Raw genomic sequence first — 18,593 nt, 5'->3', positions numbered from 1 at the left:
TCAGCCTGGGTGGGCGGAGCTTCGGGAAGGGGCGGCCAATGAATGATGGAGGGAATTACCGGGAGGCGGCCCCTGGGCAGCCCTGGGAAGGGCTGGAAGTGGGGTGATGCAAGGGGCATCCTGCCCCCTGAACACGCAAGGGGAGCAGGGTGAGAGTGAAATCCTCTGAACTGGCATTCATGCTAAAATTCGACACTCTCCGCGGGGGGCTGAACAAAGACCCCAACTACCTTACCCATTACCAAGATAGCTTCCCCAATGATCACCTCTAATATCATTAGCTCACAGACATTTACCTTCCTTCCCCCTCCCCCCCCCATCCTCCTTCTGTTCTGTAATGTGATTTGTCCTTTTCATATGTGTTCTTTTTTTTTAATTGTATCCTTTGGTATATATGGTTGTGATTATTTTCTTCCACTATTTGATCTGAGGAAGTGAGTCTGGCCCACGAAAGCTCATCATCTAATAAACCATCTTGTTAGTCTTTAAAGTGCTACATAGTCCTGTATTTTGTGAGAGTGGGGTAGCCAACCCTCAGCTTGGCCTGGAGTCTAGCAGTCCTGACATCCCAGGGATTATTGAAACCAGCCCTGGAGAGTGTCATAGGGCAACATTGTCTCATGGCACAGAAAAAATCTCTTGGACTATCTAAGAGCAGGCTGGGTCTGGCCCCAGCAGCCTGGCATCTACCATCTGCAAGGAGAATGGGACCTTGGGCAAGTCGTTTCTGCTCCCTGGTGCAGTGTTCCCACTGGGAGCAGGAGGATAATGTAAGGGTCACCTAGTCACAGTTGCAAGGTGTGACGTAGTGGGGGTACCTTGCTGGTTGCTATGCTGGGCAGTGGGTTGTGAGTGACCTCCACTGGCTGCTGGCTGCGGCATGGCCCAGCAGGGCACAAGATGAGTCGTTATGCAAAGAGGATCTCTCAAACTGTCCGACCAGCTACCCCCCAGGGAGAGAAACAAAGGAAGGTGGAATGCCGCCCTGGCTGGGGGACAGGGCTGGAAGTGAATGAGTTAGTTTCTGTCTGGGATCATGGAGGAGACAGCCTAGGGAAAGGGGCTGGAATTTAGGGGCCCAGTCTCCCCCATCTCAAGGGGGGCTGAGGTATCCTAGCCCCAGTTCCTGTAACCGGATTACACCTGTGCTGTGCTATATCCTGGAGAAGCAATAAACACCCTATATTCTACTGGCTGGTGGAGCCTGTCCATGCGATTACGGGAGTGCAGGAGACGGGAAAACCCCAATGCGCAGCACACTGGTGTAAGGAGCGGGATGCACTGCACCCCGTGGATGGAGCTTCCAGCGGCGAGCAACAAGGTGCAATAGAAGCAAGAGCCCTGGAGCCAGGCGTGCTGGAGACAGAGCGAAGCGGTTCCTGAGAATCGTGGGGTGCTGCAGCACTAGACTGGTGAGTTTGCACCGAGGGGACCAGCTGGTGAAGCTGTGCATAGAGGGGGCCTGTGAGGAGCACAACCAAGGCCCAGCTGATTGCCCGGCTGGAAGAGAATGACCAGCCATGGGGCCAGGATCTTGTCCCCATGGGGAGCAGCCAGACCCCACCTGGGAGCGTGTCAGGCTCTGAGAGGGGGCGGGGCACTGGAGCCTGCCGGAGAGATGGGACAACTTCCGCGGGGAGGCCTGCAAGCTGTAGCCCATCTAGGGCAGGAGCCAGCCCAGCAGAGCTGCGGTGGCTGGAGATCCAGCTGCGGATGAAGAAATTGGAAGTAGAGGACCGAGAGAAGGAGCGCCAAGATCGAGAAAGGGACCGCCAGGACTGAGAGAGGCAGCGACAGCATGAGTTGGCCATGGCAGAGCGGAGAACCGGTGAGGCCCCGGCTGCACCGAGTGCGGATGGGCCCCAACGTCCCAGGGCTGCCAGACGCTTGGAGAGGCTCGTGGTGGCCCAATTGAAGGACATGGGCAAAATAGGTTCCTCAGCTCCTTTGAGAGGGCCTGTGGACTGCAACGGGTCCCCCCAGCGGACTGGCTGCAGGAGCTCGTCCCCGCACTGAACCAGGAGGCTGCTGGAGTGCTCAGTCAGCTGGAGGACCTACAGCCGGGGGATTACAACCGAGTCAAGGAGGCCCTGCTGCACAAGTTCGGGATGACCCCCAAGATGTACAGGAAGAAGTTCCGGGGGGTACAGAAGGAGCCACGGGAGACCTATGTGGACCTGGCCTCCCGCCTGGTGCAATACTGCCGCAAGTGGGTGTCTGGAGTCGGAGCCCAGACTGCAGAGGAACTGTTCAAGCTGATCATGATGGAGCAGTTCTATGAAGCATGCACACCCAGACTGAGGCTGTGGCTCAAGGAACGAAGACCAGAGAACCCTCAGTAGGCCGGGAGACTGGCGGATAAGTTCATGGAGAGCTGGTCCGGGTGTGAACGGGAGTCCTGGAGAGAAAGGGAATCGCGCAGAGACCGGATCTCGGCTGAGCGACGGAGAGAGTCAACTACGAGGCGAGCCCAAGAGACAAGTCGTCGGCGCCCCAGAGAACCAGCCAGGGCCTGGACAGAGACAGCCCAAAGGAGCCCACAGGACCTAACTTGCCATCGCTGTGGGAAAAAAGGCCACAAGAGGGCTCAGTGAACCAGGTCCCATGACCTGGGACTTTCCAGGGTTAACTGGCTGGAGCTGGAGAAAGGGCAGGCTGCCCCAAAGGCTGGGGCCAGCAGGCAAACCTCAGCTCAGAGCGGGGGAAAGGATGCTCAGTGCACCTCCCCTGGGAGGTCTGACCCTTGGGAGGCAGACTTCTCCGGGTACCGGGTGGGGGCAGGACGGCCCCTGCGGAGCGAGTCCCTTGTACTCCTGGAGGTGGATGGCAGGGAGGTGACGGGTTTCTGGGACACGGGGGCAGAGGTGACCCTGGCCTGTTCCAACATAGTGGGCCTAGACCGGGTACTACTCCACATGCAGCTAACCCTGAAGGGCATAGATGGATCCCCATTTAAGGTGCCTGTAGCCAGGGTGCATCTGAAATGGGGGGCCAAGGAAGGTCTCAAGGAAGTGGGGGTCCACCTGCACTTGCCTACGGAAGTGCTGATGGGGAATGACCTAGAGGAGTGGCCCGATGAATCCCAGCTTGCTCTACTGGGCTAGATGGACCTTTGGTCTGACCCAGTATGGCAATTCTTATATTCACTTCATATTTCTAACTTCACCTACAAGAATGATATATGCACAGAAATAGAATATACCCATTCAACAGACCGTAAATTTCAAAATGATATGTCACATGATGCATTTTGCCCAAAGCATTTTTGAGTTATGTATATTAATATTCATAAGACAATTTTTATAAAGCATGGGGAGCCATGACACTTGGAGCCAAGCGGGCCCCACAAAATCTAGTCCCCCAGAAAAGTTAATCTAGCCCTGTCCACTGGAATCCATTCTTAGTTCTATGACATTTAACATTTTTATCAACGATCTGGCAGAAAACAAAATAATCACTGACAAAGTTTATAGATAACACAAAAACTGGGGGAGAGCTTAATAATGAAGAGGGCATGTCATTGATACAAAGTGATCTGAATCACTTAGTAAGTTGGACATATGTAAACAATATGCATTTTAATATAGCTTACTATAAGGCTATGTCTACACTGCTGGTTTTGCACAAGAAATATGCAAATGAGGCTCAGTGAACTATCGCTGAGCCTCATTTGCATAATTAATGAGCAGCCGCTTTTCGCATAAGAGGCTTTTGCACAAAACGGAGCCATCTACACTGCTCCTTCTCGCGCAAAAACCCCCTCTTGTGCAAGAGCCGTTCTTCCGCATTTTTTTTCAGGAAGAATGGCTCTGGTGCTAGAGAGGGTTTTTGTGCAAGAAGGAGACGTGTAGATGACTCCTTTTTGTGCAAAAGCCTCTTGCGCAAAAAGCAGCCGCTCGTTAATTGTGCAAATGAGGCTTACCGATATGCCATGCTTAGCCTCATTTGCATATTTCTTGTCCAAAACTAGCGCAGTGTAGACATAGCCCAAATTTATACATCTAGGAATATAGGCCATATGTAAGGTGTGGGGGACAGACATACTAGAAAGCAATGGTTCTGCAAACGTTTTGGAGGCATGATGGGCTACTGTGACCAAAAGAGCTAATGCAATTCTGGGATGCATAAATGGGAATCTGGAATAGGGGTGCTATTTCACCTCTGGTGTGACTGCTACTGGAACACTGTGTCCAGATCTGGTGTCAAACAATTCAAGAAGGATGTATTAGAGAAAGTTCAGAGAAGCATGCTTTATTGTGATAGACTCAAGGAGCTTAATCTATTTAATTTAAGAAAGAAAAGGCAAAGAAGTGACTTGCTAAAAGTCTGTAACTACCTGTATCTACCCGGGGAACTACAAATAATGATAAATGAGCTCTTCAACAGAGCACAGAAAGATATGACACAATACAATGGCTGGAAGTTGTAGTTAGACAAATTTGGGCTAGAAAGAAGACGTACATTTTTAAACAGTAAGGCTATGTCTAGACTACGGGTTTTTTCCAGGATACCAGAGGTAAAACTTGGCCACATTCGGGAAACGCATCTGCTCTTCTGCTTTTTTTTGTGGAAGAGCAGATGCACTCTTTCGGAAGCCCTGTCTTCCTCCTCCCGTGAGGAAGAAGGGCTCTTCCAAAAGAGGGTTTTTTCCTGAAATTTGGCCAAGTGTAGACAGGAAAAGCCTCTTCCGAAAAAACTATCAGAAAAAGGTAAGCAAATTGCAGAGCACAGTTTGCGTACCTTTTTCTGATAAAGCCCCACAATGTAGATATAGCCTAAGAGCAATCCATCACTGTCAATTTTTAAATCAAAATGGAATTATTTTCTAAATGAGATGCTGTAGGAATTATGTTGGGAAGCTCAATGGCCTGTGTTACACAGGAGGTCAGTCTAGGTGATCACATTGGTCCCTTCTGTCCTGAGAATCCATGAAATCTATAAATAGTTCTCCCTGGGATCCTGTAGGATGTTAATGGATCCCTATACTCTTTCAGCTGTGTTTGGGATTATAGTGGGAGGAATCCCTCTACATCTCTCTGGTCCACAGTGTATTAGTCTATGGGGACTGGGAACTAATACTGAAAAAGATATATATCTGACAGTATAAGAATTACGGGTATGTCTACACTACAGCTCTAATTCAAACTAACGCATCTAGAACTAAAAACTAGTTCGAATTAGCGTTTTGCTAATTCGAACTAGCATGTCCACATTAAGTGGACCCTGAACAGGGCTTAAGGATGGCCGGAAGCAGTGCCGGCAGGGCATCAGAGGAGGACTTAGAGCGTGGAGATGCTGTCTCGGGCTAGCCGAGGGCTGCGCTTAAAGGGTCCCGACCCCCACCCCGGACAGACAGTTCTCAGGGGTGCCCTGCTTGCAAAGCAGTTCTGGCTTGGAGTGCCCGGAGTACTCACACTGGGCACATCACACCACTCGGCCATCATCCCGGCTGCACTTGCCGCAGGCTGCCATCTGGGGAGAGGGGGCAATTGGGGGGCTGCAGGAGAGCTTCCACCCCCAGAAGCCCGCAGAGCCACCCCAGTCCTCCCCATCGGGAGCTCGTACCCCATTCCTCCCTCACCTCCTTCCACTTACCCCTCCCTAGCCCCTTTTCTTGATGTACAAAATAATGGACAATTGTGTTAAAAAATGGAATCTGTCTTTATTGAACAAAACTGGGGGAGACTGGGAAAAGGAGGTGGGAGAGGGGAAGAGAGAGGCTGGGAGAGGGGAGGGCAACTAGCATGATCAGGGGTTGGGAACAGGTCCCATATGAAGAGAGGCTAAAGAGACTGGGACTTTGCAGCTTAGAAAAGAGGAGACGGAGGGGGGACAGGATAGAGGTCTCTAAAAGCAGGAGTTGGGTGGAGAGGGTGCATACAGAAAAGTTCTTCATTAGTTCCCATAATAGAAGGACTAGAGGACACCAAAGGAAAGGAATGGGTAGCAGGCTTCAAACTAGTAACAGAAAGTTCTTCTTCACAAAGCAAAGAGTCAACCTGTGGAACTCCTTGCTGCAGGAGGCTGTGAAGGCTAGAACTAGAACAGAGTTTAAAGGGAAGTGAGATCAAGTCATGGAGGCTGGGTCCATGGAGTGGTATTAGCCAGGCGGTAGGAGTGGTGTCCCTGCCCAAGGTTTGTGGAAAGCTGGAGAGGGATGGCACGAGACAAATGGCTTGGTCACTGTCTTCGGTCCATCCCCTCCAGGGTCCCTAGGGTTGGCCGCTGTCGGCAGACAGGTTACTGGGCTAGATGGACCTTTGGTCTGACCCAGGATGGCCATTCTAAGCTCAGGGCTCAGGGTCGGGGGTCTCAGTGGACCCCCTTGATTTTCATGCACACCTGCTCCTGGGTGGCCAGGCTGGCAGCTCTCCTGCCCTAGCTGGCCACTTTCCTGTGCCTAGTGCGGAGATCGTGGACAAGGTCTACGATGTCCGCACTAGCCCAGGCGGGTGCCCGCCTCTTGCGGTCCCGGGCAAGCTCCCGGGAGCCGCCAGCCTGGTCCCGGGAAGAGGGGGAGGGCTGGGGGGCATCGGGTGGGTGGCTCGATCCGTGCCAGGTGCAGGGTCTGCTGGCTGGGTGCTGGCAGGCTTGCACCTGGCATGGGCACCGTAGCCAGCCCGTGCCCTTTTAAGGGGTCCGGGGCCGGGAGGGGGGCAGACGAGTTTCCCTGGTCTTGGCCAGAGTGGCCACCAGGGAAACCTGGGGAGGGCTACCCTCCCACTAGTTCGAATTAAGGGTCTACACAGCCCTTAATTCGAACTAGTAAATTCGAACTAGGCTTAATCCTCGTGGAATGAGGATTATCTAGTTCGAACTAAGCGCTCCGTTAGTTCGAATTAAGTTCGAACTAACGGAGCGCTAGTGTAGCTCCTATGAAAGTTAGTTCGAACAAACATCTGTTCGTTCGAACTAACTTTGTAGTGTAGACATACCCTCAGTGTCTTTTTCAGGGTAAGAGTCCCTGCAGTGCCTGTTTCTGCCTCTGGCCATGTACACTGCTGCCTCACTCTATCTGTCTGGACACTTATCTCCCACCCAAGCCTCAGAATGACTTACAAACCAAGCAAAGAAGCTAAACATCTAAGTCACATATGGGAACCAAACCTGTAGGCACCCTGAACTAGACTGAGGGGATTTCTACACTACAGAGTTTTGTCAGAAAAACAGCCATTTTTCCAACAAAACCTGACATTTCCACACTTTAATTGCATTCTTTTGAATGTAAATCGAAAGAACAGAGGGGTTTTTCTGGCGTTGGTAATCCTCTGTCTAGGAGGAAGAAGCCTTTTTGCCAAAAGAGCTCTTTCAGAAAAAGGCACATGTAGATGGGAAGGAGGGTTTTTTTCCGAAAGAAGAGGCCTCCAGGAAATAACACAGGTGCCCCGGTGGCCACTCTGTCCAAATTAATCAGAACTCTATAGTTCCTGTCTCCTCTTAAAGCTGCAGGCACCCTGGACAAGCCTTATGGCAAAAAGCTGGCTTGAGAGCAGCACCTCACCATGCAGATCTCCCTGCCACAGGCCTTGCCACCCATGGCGGAGCCACAAGCCCTCTGAGGCCCTTCGGCCCTTGCAGGGAGCAGCTGCAGGGGTCCCAGGACCCACCCAGGGGGACCAAGATGTGGGCACCCTCCTGGTCCAGAGCGGAAATCCTGTCTCTCCTTGAGCTGTGGGACAATGAGGAGACATTGCAGGATCTCTGCTCCAAATGGCACAATGCCAATATTTTTGAGCGCACTGCCAATTCAAAGTAGGAATAAGATCCTCCGGAAAAGGGCGCTTTTTCCGGAGGATCGGGGCCAGTGTAGACGCTCTTTTCCGGCTTTTCTAAAAGCCAGAAAAAAGCGGCGGACATTTTTATTTAAATGCCGCGGGGGCTATTTAAATCCCCCGCGCATTTCCCTACTGCGATTTCAAAAATTACCATGCCCCTTCCGGAAAAGGGGCCAATGTAGACGTAGCCTTTTGTGTTCTCCACAGCTGGACCAGCCAGGACGGAGGGAAGAGCCATGCCACCAGAGCCAGCTACCAGAGCCTGGGGGACCTGAAAGCGTGCCAGGGTCCAGGAAGACTTCATGCCAAGGTCCAGGAAGACCTGCACAACATGCAGCAGATCGTGGCTCAGAAGGTCCGTGAGGACACAGAGTTGCAGAACCATGCATGGCACTAGCTCATGCAGCAGTGCAATAGCATGTATGCCATCATGTGTGGCATGAGGGCACACTGCCTGCTGTCATTGCTCGACTACCACCCTCCTTCCCCCTGTGCTGCCCATTCCACCTCTGCCTGCCCCCCATGTGATGCCCCTCCCCCTATCCCCCCGACCCAGCTCCAGCCCCTGACCTGCCCACCTCCCTGTGTTCCCCGGACCCACCAAGGCCCAACTCAGACAAGGTCCCCACACCCGAGGTGGCACATCTGGCTTCCCCCTCCCCTCCAGCAGACCAGGGAGGTGCGGAGCGGCTTTTCTCACCGTGGCTTTGCTCCGCATCTCCCTAGTCTGCTGGGGGTGCCACCCCAGCAGACCAGGGGGAGCACCCCCAGCAGACTAAGCAGACGCGGAGCGGCTTTTCTCGCCACGGCTTTGCTCCACGTTTCCCTGGTCTGCTGGGGGGGCTCCCGCACTAGACCAGGGGAGCCCCCCAGCAGACCAGGGGGGGCACCCCCAGCAGACCAGGCAGACGCGGAGCAAAGCCGCGGCGAAAAAAGCCGCTCTGCGTCTCCCTGGACTGCTGGGGGGTTCCCCCCATTAGACCAGGGGGACGCGGAGTGGCTTTTCTCGCCGCGGCTTTGCTCCACGTCTGCCTGGTTTGCTGGGGGGCCCCCCAAGAGACCATGGGGGGCCCCAGCAGACCGGGGGGGCACCCCCTGCAGACCAGGGAGATGCGGAGCAATGCCGTGGTGACGGCGACGGTAAAGGAGAAGGAAAGAAGCCTACCCTGAAGCCAGAACAGACAGACCTACTATATACTACACTCCATCCCAGCCAAAAGGCTGAGAAACGGGGCCGGGGCCGGGGCCGGGGCCGGGGCCAGGCTCTCCCTCCCCTCCCCTCTCCTGGAAAAAGGCCTACCTTGCCTCACCTCATGGCGCACACAGATGTACTCTCCCCCTCCCAAGACGTCCCCCAGCGCGGGGGAATAGAAATTTTCTAAGTCCTGCCTGCTCGCTCACCGCCCGCCGCCCTTTCCTTGCTCACGGCAACCGCACCGAGACCGACCGACTCACTAACCCCGCGCGCCTCCTCCAGCCTCCCCTCCTTCGCAGCAGGGAGGCCTGGGTGGTGGTGGGGCGCCAGGGGCCCTCTGGGCGGTGCCCCTCTCACCTCCCTACCTCCCTGGCAGCCTCCGCCAGCCCCCGGGCTCATCTGCATGCGGGCTCCGCCCCCTCTCCCTCTTGCTTACCTGGCTTTTCTTGCCGCGGCTTTGCTCCGCATCTCTCTTGTCTGCTGGGGGGTCCCCTCCAGCAGACCGGGGGGGCCCAGAAGACCATGGGGGGCACTCCCAGCAGACCAGGCAGACGCGGAGCAAAGCCCCCCTTCCCCTGCCCACCTTTTCTTAATGTAAGATAAATATAGACTTCGTTTTGTTCAAAACCAAACAGCTGTCTTTATTGAGAGGTCAGGGAAGGGGCGAAGGGAGGGGTTGTGGTGGGGAAGGGATAGGGTTGCAAGCCAGAGGCCCCTAGCGGGGAGGCCCTGGGGATAGTTACTGGGGTCCTTGAGCGACTCTCTCCCTCAGGACCTCCTGGATGCTCATCCCGGCCTGACGGGCCTATCAGATGGCAGCTGCTCTTGGCTGCTAGAAAGCTTACTCCTTGTGGCCGGCGTCTGCCATACACCCTGGGAGGAAGGCCTCCGCCATCCTTTCCACAATGTTGTGGAGGACACAACATGCTGAGACCGCCTCAGTGATGTTGTACTTCCCCACGTCGAGGCAGGTCAGCAGGCACCTGAAATATGCCAAGAGCGCTCCACTAAGTTCTCTTTTCTTTTTAGCTTTCCAGGTCAGCACAAAGCTTCCCATGTCTGCAGTTTGGGCTTAGCTCACAGAAGAGTCAAGATGTTCACATACTTCGCTGAAGATTTTCAGAATTATCTGAACTTCCTGACTCTGCATGACTAGACTGGGACTTTTGGGGACAATCAAAAGCCAGATGTGAAAAAATATTGAAGCTTTCAAACACTCAGGCTACATCTACTTTGGCAAGATTTTGCGCAAAAGCGGCTGTTTTTGTGCAAAATCTTGCCACCTGTCTACACTGGCCGCAAGTACTTGCGCAAGAACACTGACGTTTTAATGTATAAAATCAGTGCTTCTTGAGCAAATACTCTGATGCTCCCGCTCAGGGATAAGCCCTCTTGTGCAACTGTTCTTGCACAAGAGGCCAGTGTAGACAGGAAACATCAATTTCTTGCGCAAGAAAGCCCGATGTTTAAAATGGCCATCGGAGCTTTCTTGCGCAAGAGAGAGTCTATACTGGCATGGATGCTCTTGCATAGCTGCACAATGGGGAAGGGATAGCTCAGTGGTTTGAGCATTGGCCTGCTTAAACCCTGGGTTATGAGTTCAATCCTTGCAGAGGCCATTTGGGGCAAAAAGTTGTCAGGGATGGTCCTTGATCCTGCTGTGAAGGCAGGGGACTGGACTTGATGACCTTTTAAGGTCCCTTCCAGCTCTAGGAGATAGGCAATCTCAACTAATTTATTTAAATACTCTTAACACAAAAAATTCTTGCGTTAAAGAGTATTTGCACAAAATCTTGTCAATATAGACATAGCCAGCCTCAGAGTGATTTTGGTTCTAGAAATGGATACGGGTTCTGCAAGTATTTTGCATGACATGTGGTTTTTTAAAAATTATTCAAACCTGTTCATTCATCCCTAGTTAGTGCATGCTTGGATACAGCAAGGCTGGATATGGCTCTTCAGTACAGGGTCCTCCCCTAACACCTTAAAAGGAGCATTAGGTCCATGACAAATTGTGATGGGCCCAAGCCACAGACTTCACCTCCAGATTTCAAACCTCCAAAAATTTTGGGCTGGTTGAATCTAGGTTATATTGTAAAGAGATCATTTACAATATTCAACTACAGGTTCAGATTTCAAACGTAGGCCAGCTGTTCAGATTATAGAGGATTTTATTTCAGGTCTATCTGTAGTTATATGAGTGTTTCAGTCTTTAGATCAGGGCACCTTGCACAGTTTGGTCACTCACAAAAACATGCAATTTGGTTCAATATGACATTTGAGGTTTGCCCTGCCTAGTCTGAAACGTCTCCAGGAATGGGGCTTCCCGCATTTTCGTTTGGAGGCAATCCCACAGTCTAGTTCTCTCAAGAAGGTTTTGTTTATATTCAGCCTGCATCCCTTCTTTTGACATATAATTGTTGTAAAGCAGGCTTTTTCTGGCCACGGCCTTCACGTATAGCCCATCCTGCCACACAAGGCCCCTCACACAAAACCCAGATACTCAGAGGAGCATGGGAAGCGCAATGCAGTTTTTGTGAATGGAATTTGACCTTACAGGCATCCTGAGACTCACAGGCATCATAAAATAGGGAGGTGAGCATGACTAGATAGTGCCTAGCTGCACTTACAGATAAGCCTCATTTGACCGTAGCTTGACCGGTCTTAGGGGCAAGGGAAAAAGTAAACATAGGGTAATAAAACACAACTGTCTCACACTAACTATGCCCCATCTGGTCCTGTCCACGAGGGGATCACAAAAATTCCTATAGGGCAGCATAGTCATACTACCTCATCACTAGCCTATCAGGCCCTGCCAAATGCAGACCCTAGCATGGCATTAGACATCGAATTTTTGTATAAAAGACCCTCTACCCCTTTGTTCAACGGAAGTTCCGTGTATTGAGGGCACGTATCTTTTTTTGACCGGCTAAAGGATTGATCACCCTGAGGCTGCCTCCCCACCCTTCGAGTCAAATATAGGGGTGCACGAGTCCTGAGCATGCTCCGAGTTCTAGTGTGTCTTTGTGTTGTTATCGTTTCTGGATTTGTAAGTATTGCTTAAATGTATTAGTTATTGGTTTAATTAATAGTTAAATTGTGTTAATTTCACTGTGTAATTCTGTAAAGCGTGTCTAAGTTCTGTTAACCACACTGTGTAAATTGTATAATTTTGTGTTGTATAGTAGTGTTGTATTTAGGTTAAATATAAGTGTTAGAAATAGAAGCCCCGGAGTCGTTAAGTTGTAAAAGTAGATTTATGACTAACTCCACCAGCTGTCCTAAAATAACCATAGAGGGGCTGGCTTTGGACGGAGTTTTTATTATCATTATATTGGCTTTGTTTTTGTATTTTTCGTTAAGCAAATTAGAGACAGTGATTTGGTATAGTTGAATTGTAATAAAATAAGTTTGTAATTAGTTAAGTACAGCTAAGTTTAGGGTTTTCTACCCTTTAAAAGCATTGGGCAATTGCTAGTTTAAAAAACTATTTGCTAATTGTTAGTTTTGATAAAAAAAAAATCATTCCACTTAATAAAAATAATTTGTTTCACCATCATCCAGTAGTTTTCACTGGGTAGTCAGCTTTAACCCTTGAGGCTCCCATCACATCTCCGAACCAAAGGTTAACAATAATGGCCTTCATAAATAACCTTCCGTTTTCAGCAACTGCCTCCCCAGAAGTACCAACATTTTCCTCCCAGGTAACCACTGCCATGATGCAAACACACAAAAGTGTCTACGTGATCTAACTTCTTTCATTTCATTTGCCCCATTAACTCCATCTGCATCTTCTCCAGATACAAACATGCTTCCCAGCTGTTTCAGATTCCCCCGATGAATATTCATGAGCACAAACTCTGCCAGACAGACCTTCTGCTCTCATCCTCCCACACGTGAACAATTAATCATGCGCCGCCTGCTGCAGATGCCCTTAAGGGATGAGAAGAGTATTTACTGGAGACAGCTGAGCCTCTTGACTGGTGAAGTACACTGTATATGCAGCTTTGGGGATTTACATTCACTGCTAATTATCTGAAGTTCCCTGCAACTTCAGTGATTCTTAGTGAAATTTGCCCTCCTCCCCTCTCCCATACTCCCACAGGCAGTATCTGTTAAGATTGCCCAGAGGGGTTGCCTCAGTCAGTGCAAGGTCTGATTAATGAAACCACCACCACCCCCACACACAAAAGATGCAATGAAATCAGTGTAGAAATCGGACTTAATCCCAAGGGAGCCAGCAAAACAAGGGTTCGGGATAAAAATTCAGTTTGATTCTCCAACCCTAACTCATATTCTATTGTGCTTATCACATGTGCAATGCAGTTCAGAATGAAGGACTGTATTGATTTCTGTTAACATTCATAGAACAATAAAAGAATAAATACATACAAATCAAACATTTCCAGTATTTTCTTTCTACAGTTGGTAGAAAGGGAGAACATTTTAATTGGCTGTTGTAAGTATAATCGCATGGGCTGTGTCTAGACTGGCACGATTTTCTGCAAATGCTTTGAACGGAAAAGTTTTTCCGTTAAAAGTATTTGCGGAAAAGAGCGTTTAGACTGGCATGGAGTTATCGTTATAACGATGCGCTTTTGTGCAAAAGCAGAAGCCCGGAACCATTTTGAAGAAGGCAAAAGGGCACCAGCCCTTTCCAGGGGTGGGGGCTGGAGCTCCTTTCAGACACGTGCTTAAAGGGGTCTCGCTGGACAGTCGTTTGTCTCCTGCTCCATGCTTTAGGACCTCTTGCAGGGACTGACAGCCCTAGCAGTTTTGGTGGTTGCCCTCTGCCTTTTGGACACCACCCTTTTGCCACCTAGTGCTTTTTCCTGTTTTTTTTTTCTTTTGTCTGCCATGGAGCCAGGGGTGGCCATGTGTCTGCTCTGGCCACTGCTGGCCATTTTGGAGTGCCTGCAGCTGCTGCTCCAGGCTGGTGCCCTCCTGTTCCAGGAGCAGGAGGCACAGATCGCTTTGGACTCCCTCACCAGGGAGGCCATGGCATCCCTGTGGCATCCCCACCCCACCGTGGAGAGGCCACTATGGACCCTGGACACCAGCACCGACTGGTGGGACCAGCTGGTCCTTGGGCAATGGGGCGACCAGCAATGGCTCCAGAACTTCCGCATGCGAAAGCAGAGCTTCCTGGAGCTGTGTGCCTGGCTCGCCCCTGCGCTCCAGAGAGCCACCACCCGGCTGCGGGCACCCATCCCCATCAACAAGAGGGTCACCATCGCACTTTGGAAGCTGGCCACCCTGGACAGCTACTGATCGGTGGCACACCAGTTCGGGGTGGGAAGATCCACCGTCAGTGTCCAGGCTGGGTCACCAAGACTCCAGGCTGGGTCACCCAGGGGTTTGGGCTGTTCCTCCTTGCACAGGCCTGCTGGTGGGGGGAGAGGGCGAGGGGGCCCTGGTGTGTGTGTGTTTGTGCATGCGTGTGTGCGTGTGTGTGTATGCATGAGGACAGAGGGAATCACGGGGGGGGGGGGACCAAGGGAGCGCACACTCACCTCTGCCTTAAGTGATGTGTTCCCCTGTGTTTCTCTGCACCCTTCTGCAGGTCGTCCACACCATCAATGTCCTGCTCCCGAGCGTGATCCGCCTGCGCAACGTGGATGCTACGCTGGCCGGCTTCGCTGCCTTCGGGTTCCCCAACTGCGGGGGAGCCCTGGATGCCACCCACATCCCCATCTGGGCCCCGGAGCATTGAGCAGCCCATTTTATGAACAGGAAGGGGTACTACTCAATTGTTCTCTAGGCCCTTGTGGACCACAGGGGCCACTTCCTGGATGTCTATGCAGGCTGGTCCAGCAGGGCACACGATGCCTGCATCCTCCGCAACTCCGGATTGTTTCGCAGGCTGGAGGCAGGCACCTACTTCCCCCAGTGGGAGTTGACTGTCGGGGATGTGCCTATGCCCATCTGCGTCATCGGGGACACGGCCTACCCCCTGCTGCCCTGGCTAATACGGCCCTACATGGGGGGCTGGACCAGAACCGGGCCCGGTTCAACGACCGCCTCAACCGTGCCCGGAATCAAGTGGAGTGCACCTTCGGCCGCTTAAAAGCCCGCTTCTGTTGTTTGCTCACCCGTCTCGAGATGGGTGAGCGGAATGCAATGGAGGTAACGGCCACGTGCTGCATGCTGCAACGGAGTAGGGAGGCCTTCCTCCTCGCACGGATGGCAGCCAAGGCACAGACTTATGAACAGCCTCACACAGCTGCCATCCGCCAGGTGCACCAGGATGGGGTGCGCATCCGAGATGCCCGGACGGGCATGTTCATACAGGCCCCATAATAGGGTCGCCTCGGTTTCCCCCCTACAACTCCCTCCCATCCTCTACCCTTCCCCCTCCCTTCCCCTTACCTCCCAATTGTACATTTACTGCATTCAACAAACCAACCTTGGTTATACTTGTTTTAGTTAGGTTTAGTTAAATTAGCTATCATCGTCGTGACTGTTCGTCAGGCAGTGTCGGTTTGAAGCATATCGGCCGTCATTGTGCATGTTCGTCGGGTGCGTTGGACGTAGCTAGGGTTTTTCTTTTAGTTTAGGCTAGGTTTTAGGCCACCATCGCCTGTCCGAGCTGTCCTGAAGAACAGGAAGAGGATTCGTGGTTCGTGCGGAAGGCTCGAGTCAGCGTACCTGATTCCAGTCGTCTTCGAGGGATCTCCTGGCTGTTCCTCTCCCAAGGCCCGGAAGGATGAAAGGATTGAGGTTGCCAGCTTTGGCATTGTCTTCCATTGAGGGACTCCTGGCTGTTCCTCTTCCGAGGCCCGGAAGGACCAAAGGATTGAGGTCGCCAGCAACACTACAATCGTCCCTGCATCTAGACTATGTACATAATCTTTGTGTTTGTGTTTTAACCTTTCTTGCTTGTTTGTTATCTATGTTAATATAGTCTTGTGGTTTAAATTTTACTTACAAGTGTCAGTATTTATTTATGCGCGACAAACCAATGACCAATTAAAGGAACGACTGGTGATAGATGAGGGGGAAATCTCGCTCCCCTGGGGTACAGAGCCCCCAGAAGGGTCCGAGGCTGGAGGTCAAATCAGTGAGGCAGGAGAGAAACCTAGAAGAGAAAACTTTATGATGCATGCATGCAGGCTGTCACTTCCAAGAGTGAAGCAGCACTGACAGACAGATTCAGGGATCCTATATACAGAATGCTTAGACAGTTCAGTTGTTGATTGTTTTCTTTAACATATCAAAGTCTCAGCAGAAGTACTCTGAGACTTCTGTTCACCCCAGGAGTGCTAGAAGTAAGTTTTTACAGTACACAAAGCCACATGAGAACTTGAGTGGAGGAGTCTACAAGGCAAACTGTGACAAAGATAAGGGTTTACATGACAAAATTGTGACAGACTAGGAGTATCCATGAACTTGAGATAGGAGGCATTGTAAGGGTCTTGATTAGAGTTAATTTGATTTCTCTCTGTTACAGGGAGAGAGGTCTGGAAAACTTTTTAACCCTTACAGCAGTTTTCTTTTAGAGAGTTTTGATTTCCTGCACAGTCCCCTCTTTAGACACAATTGGAGTTATTGGATTTTCCCCACAATAGACTGGTGGTATTTGGTGTCCGCATTTTGTAATCATCTTACATTTAGTTGGCTAATTGGCATCTCAAATCAATTATTTAAGTTACCTCAAGTAACACAATAACCAACACAGTTTTGTTTTCAACAGAAAAAAACGTGTATGTTTTTATTTACAAGAGGGAGAGGGGGGAGACCTTGAACTGGGAGGGGAAGAAGGGGGAAACCTTGAACTGGGAGGGGGAGGGGGAGGAGACCTTCAACCGGGAGGGGGAGGGGACCTTCAACCGGGAGGGGGAGGAGCTACTCCTCGGAGGGGTGGCCCCTGCGACTGCTCCTGCGGGGGCAGACCTGGACATGGGGGGCAGGCTGCATGGGGAGGTGGGCAGGAGGGGCAGGAGCAGAAGGGGCAGGCTGCACAGGGACAGAAGCAGGAGGGGCAGGAGCAGGAGGGGCAGGCTGCACAGGGACAGGAGCAGGAGGGGTAGGGACAGGAGCAGGAGGGGCCATTGCAGGAGTGGCAGGGGCAGTGCTAGGGGAGGGATGGTGGGGGCGTGGGGCAAGGCCATGCCATAGTGGACGGCATGGCCAATGTGGGTGGTGAGAGTGGCAATGGAGTCGGCAATCCTCGTGCACTGGGCCTGGAAGGCGCCCCAGGCCTCCTGGAGCCACTGCAGGTCCCCCTCGATGCATTGTGTAATTGCAGCCTCAATGTGCTCGATGGCCTGCACATGGCATTGAAGAAGCTGGTCCCGGTGGCGGAGCCTCTGCCTCTGCCTCTGCCTCTGCCTCGGTGGTTGGGCATCTGGGGGTGCTGCTGCTGCCAGACTGGAGGGTCCCCGGCTTGTGCTTGGTCCCGCTGCAGGGAAGAGAAGAAAGGATGGGTCAGTCAGGCAGCCCGGCCACTGTCCCCACACCTCATGCCCTCCACCCCTGAGCCCAGGTGACACCACAGTAGTGTGGCTTGGGCCCACTCGGTTCCCTCCCACCCCCCGTGTTGTCTGTTTGCAAAGAGGACCGCCCCTGGAGTAGGGTCCTCCTCTATGTATTGTAACCACCGGTCTGTGTCCTGACCCTGGGGAGGGCGGGAGGGCGCTTGTGTTGCGTTAAGCTGTGGAACTCCCTGCCAGTGGAGGCTGTGAGGCTTTGGGCTAATCACTGGTGTTTGAGAGGGAGCGAGATGAATCCCCACACAGTGCCTGGGAGCACATCTGGCAGACATGGTCTGGGCTCTCAGATCCCCATCGCGTGGGATATCTCCTGGACAGAACCAGGAGAGTGACTGGGGAGTGTCCCATCCTTGCAGCAAAACTCATGTGGCCCTAGGGGCGGCCCAATCCGCTATCCCTCACACACGTAGCCCAGGGACATGTGTGGTCGCAGTGGGGACTTCCCTCAGGGAGCCAGCCAAGGCACCGGGAGCAGGCGAGGGGCTCAGTGAGGGCCATGCTCACAGGACTGTGATGCTGCAGTTTACCCAAGAGCAGCTGGCTGGGCCTCACAGCCAGGCATGGGACAGTGTGCCTTTCTGTGTGCTGCACCCCTGCAGAGGAACAGGCTCTGGGCTGAGTCCCTGGGGCCCTGGCTGGTTCCAGCCGGCATCCACCCTTCCCCCTAGTCCTGCCGGATGTGTGAGAGCAGCATGGTCCCAGGTGTGCCCTGGAGCTGCCTGCCGCGGCCACATCCCGCTTCGTCACCAGGCTGTACGTGGTTGCACGTGCTGCTTCCTGCCTAACGCTACACAGCGTGCAGCTCACGTGGCCTGAGTGACATGCTCTCCCCCTCCCCCCTCCGGGTGCCTGGCTCTTCCCTCCCCCCAACCTTGGGAGGGCAAAGTGCAAGACTCACCGGTGGATCCTTTCCCGGCCTCCGAGGATGCGCGGGAGATGTCAGCGCTGCCAGAGGGGCCTGCAGGGTGGCAGTGCTGGCCTCATCCTCCGACGCACTGCTGTCTCCTTCCCTGCCTCAGTGGTCCTGGTGACGGGGGGTGGCGCATGCTGCTGTCGACAGGGACGTCCGGGGCTTGCAGGGCTGGCTCGCCCAGGTTGGCATGGAGCTGGTCATAGTGGGGACAGGTGTCT

At 52.5% G+C, this 18,593-nt stretch overlaps 1 long non-coding RNA gene across 1 annotated transcript; it reads left to right on the top strand.

Annotated features, from left to right (window-relative positions):
• Positions 1–11,700: 11,700 nt before the first annotated feature.
• LOC142819169 (uncharacterized) lies at positions 11,701–16,517 on the top strand. The gene is made up of 3 exons (XR_012896963.2): positions 11,701–12,019; positions 12,771–12,953; positions 14,534–16,517. It is a non-coding gene; the product is annotated as an uncharacterized LOC142819169 (long non-coding RNA).
• Positions 16,518–18,593: the final 2,076 nt, after the last annotated feature.

This window comes from Pelodiscus sinensis, chromosome 20 (genome assembly GCF_052426305.1).
Source record: "Pelodiscus sinensis isolate ZL-2025 chromosome 20, ASM5242630v1, whole genome shotgun sequence".
In the NCBI taxonomy this organism is placed as follows: domain Eukaryota; kingdom Metazoa; phylum Chordata; order Testudines; family Trionychidae; genus Pelodiscus; species Pelodiscus sinensis.
Note: the sequence above shows the minus strand (reverse complement) of the source record. Positions and strands in the feature narration are given on the sequence as shown.